Source organism: Triticum dicoccoides, chromosome 6A (assembly GCF_002162155.2).
Source record: "Triticum dicoccoides isolate Atlit2015 ecotype Zavitan chromosome 6A, WEW_v2.0, whole genome shotgun sequence".
In the NCBI taxonomy this organism is placed as follows: domain Eukaryota; kingdom Viridiplantae; phylum Streptophyta; class Magnoliopsida; order Poales; family Poaceae; genus Triticum; species Triticum dicoccoides.
The window spans coordinates 632850795-632854218 of NC_041390.1; the positions used below are offsets into that span (position 1 = coordinate 632850795).

Genomic DNA, 3424 nt, shown 5'->3' on the forward strand with positions numbered 1-3424 from the left:
TTGGAAAAGTCCCAAAAAGACTTTTCTTAAGAGTCTTCTTCATTTAGTCCCAGATGCCTAGTTTAGTCCCTAAAAAGTCTCTCCCATTTGGTAAAAAGTCTCTAAGAAGTATTTTTTCTAGTCTCTACAAAAAAATGCGTGGAAACAAACACCCCTAAGTAGTCCGTATATAGCTGAGAACGGCGATGGTATGGACGGGCGCGCGCTCCTGCTAGGTGGATGAACTAATCGACGACACGTGGCATGCTGTATTCAATGAGATCGTATGGAGACAGGTGGAGTACGTCTGTTAAAACAGTGACGTACGAAGCAGAGCCGTCTAAAATAACGAATAAATAGCGGTCCATGTTTATGCTGTTCTGTTAGTACATATCTGTTTGGGTGGTACAGAAAAACATCCATCACCTCCTTCCCTCACGGAGATGCAGTTTGTCGAACGGATAAGTGTTTGTCATGGTGTGGGACCTAGCTGAGCCGACCGCCGCTCCCTTTGGGCGGCAAGGCAAGAAGCTCCCGGCTATGGAGATGGCGACCGGGGGAGACGACGCAACCGAGTTCCTGTGAGATCCGGTTGACTGGTAACCTTAGGTGCCCCCATTTTTTGATCACCGTGGTATCCCATGTATCTAGACCAATTTCTTATTCGTGTACTGCTTTATTTTATATAGATTTCCCCTGCCGGACCTCGCCGCCGCACAGCCATTGGTGTCCAATGGAGCAAACCAGACGCTGATATGTGCGCCTGCTGAGTCCAGCATTGGTGATGTCGGAGAAGCGGCACTTGCCATGCAATTAGATTTCAACAGCACTTGTGATGGAATTGCCCTGTCTGCGCCAACCTCCGAGCAATCTACAGGCAAAGGCGAACCTCAAGCCCCAGGCTGGACAAAAAGGTATACCACTTTGTCTTTATATTTATGGATCGAACGTAAGGTTCAATTTGGGTTACAATATGGGCAAATTAGCTTTTCTTAAGACAGTTCAAACACACTACTGATAATCTGAATAAAAAGTGCAGAGTCCACGTAAATATTAATCCCACGTAGTTTCTGAACGCATTGAAGCATGTTTCTGAACTACATACCTCTGAATAATGCAGAATCCGTGTTGGCCGTGCGCCAAATGAACGCCCCCCATGTGCTGCCAGGATGAGTGCCTTGGAAATGACATTGAGAAGATATTCAGAAAAGAAAATTGACACTGTCATAGTACCTGTAGTTGGAAGCAACTTCAATTTACATGTGTCCGATCAGTGTCCGATCAGTGTGTAGGTGCGAATTTAGGGAGTGACCGATCAGTGTCCGCAGGCGTCCCAGACGTGTCCACATAAGTAGGGGACCGGATTTGGCAAGTCTCATTGTTTTTTTTCAAATACCAAAAAAGTTTGAAAAAAATATTGTGTTGTTCGACACATTCACATGCTACATACAAATATATAGGAACAAGGACTGAACATTTTGGCCTGCGAAAACAAAACAAAGAAAAGGCCGTGAATTTAGAAGTTTCAAGTCAGCTTGTGTGAACAATCAAACCGAAAAAATAAATTGAAAAGGTTTCAAAAAGAAATTGATATTTCCCCCGATAATCATTGACAACAGTTTGGTATTTATAGTGACCGATCAATGTGTGTAGGCGCGAATTTAAGGAGTGCCTGATCATTGTCCGCGTAAATATAGGGGACCGGATTTGTCAAGTCTCTTTTTTTCAAATATTGAAAAGTTTGAAAAAAACATTGTGCTCTTCGACACATCCAAATGCTACATACAAATATATAGGAACAAGGACTAAACATTTTGACCTGTGAAAATTAAATGAAAAAAAAGGCCACGAACTTAGGAGTTTCAAGTCAGCTTGTGCGAACAATCAAACCAGAAAAAAAATTGAAAAAGTTTCAAAAAGTAATTGATTTTTCCCTTGATAATCACTGACAACAGTTTGTGTTTGAAGTGACCGGTCAGTGTGTGTACGCACGAATTTAGGGAGTGCCTGGGCGTGTCCGCGTAAGTATAGGGGACCGGATTTGCCAAGTCTAATTGTTTTCTTTAAAGTTTGAAAAAAATATTGCGCTCTTCGACACATCCAAATGCTACATACAAATATATAGGAACAAGGACTAAACATTTTGGCCTGTGAAAATTAAATGAAAAAAGGCCGTGACTTAGGAGTTTCAAGTCAGCTTGTGTGAACAATCAAACCGAAAAAATAATTTGAAAAGGTTTTAAAAGGAAATTGATTTTTCCCCTGATAATCATTGACAATAGTTTGGTATTTGAAGTGACCGATCAGTGTGTGTAGGCACAAATTTAGAGAGTGCCCGATCAGTGTCCGTGGGCGTCCCGGGCGTGTCCGCGTAAGTATAGGGGGGCGGATTTGCCAAGTCTCATTGTTTTTCTTTTCAAATGCCAAAAAAGTTTGAAAAAAATATTGTGCTCTTCGACACATCCAAATGCTACATACAAATATATAGGAACAAGGACTAAACATTTTGGCCTACGAAAATAAAACGAAAAAAAGCCGCAAACTTAGAAGTTTCAAGTCAGCTTGTGTGAACAATTAAACCGAAAAAATAAATTGAAAAGGTTTCAAAAAGAAATTGATTTTTCCCCTGATAATCATTGACAACAGTTTGAAGTGCTTTCAAAAATTTGTAATGTAGGCAGATTTCTGCAAGGTGATTAAAAAAAGAATACTCTGAAAGTCCTTTTCTTGGGCAGGACTTCCGAAGTGTTGGAGGGTTGTTGTGGGATGGCGAAAGACATGGGTGCTCGAGCGGCGGTGTCGGACATTGGCCTTGGTGAAGCTGACGGTGAACAGAGAGATCCAGGGTGGAGGTCTTCACCGGTGGCCTGGCTTGCCCTGATCATTGGAGAAGAAGGCGTCGGTGCACAGTTCTTACTGACCACGAGCTCAACATCATACCCAGACTTGTTGTACAATGGCATGTGTGTTTTTCCCTGGTTTTCTTTAGTGAGTCTTTGCGTTTTGTTTGGGGAGAGCGGCGAAACGACAATGTTGCCTACGTAGGAATAATGTTCTCTCCGCCCTATCCCCATTCTATTGGTATGTTTTTCACTGACGGAGGGCGTGTTGTAACACCCCGGGTGTCATGCTACAACAAACTCCTGTTAATGATGCCACGCCATCATAATTAATTTTGCTAATCATCACTTTGTTCCAAACCGACCTCATATTCAAATTTAAAAGACAAGTCGAATTATTATTTCCTCAAACTATAAAACTAAAATCTTCAGATATTAATATAAATCCCCCTGACCAATTGTCATGTTGAAACCAACGTTATTTGACTCATCATGTAATCTCTAGTAAAATATAAAGTTGTCCAACGCCAAATAAAATAAATTTCTTTTTTAACAAATAATTATACCAATCCGTTTGACTTGAAACTTTGTGGGCCTCTTCAAAA

At 41.3% G+C, this 3424-nt stretch overlaps 1 long non-coding RNA gene across 1 annotated transcript; it reads left to right on the top strand.

The window, feature by feature from the left end:
* The first annotated feature begins 411 nt into the window (after positions 1-411).
* LOC119314854 lies at positions 412-1343 on the top strand. Its single transcript, XR_005152475.1, has 3 exons — positions 412-588; positions 669-893; positions 1100-1343. It is a non-coding gene; the product is annotated as an uncharacterized LOC119314854 (long non-coding RNA).
* Positions 1344-3424: the final 2081 nt, after the last annotated feature.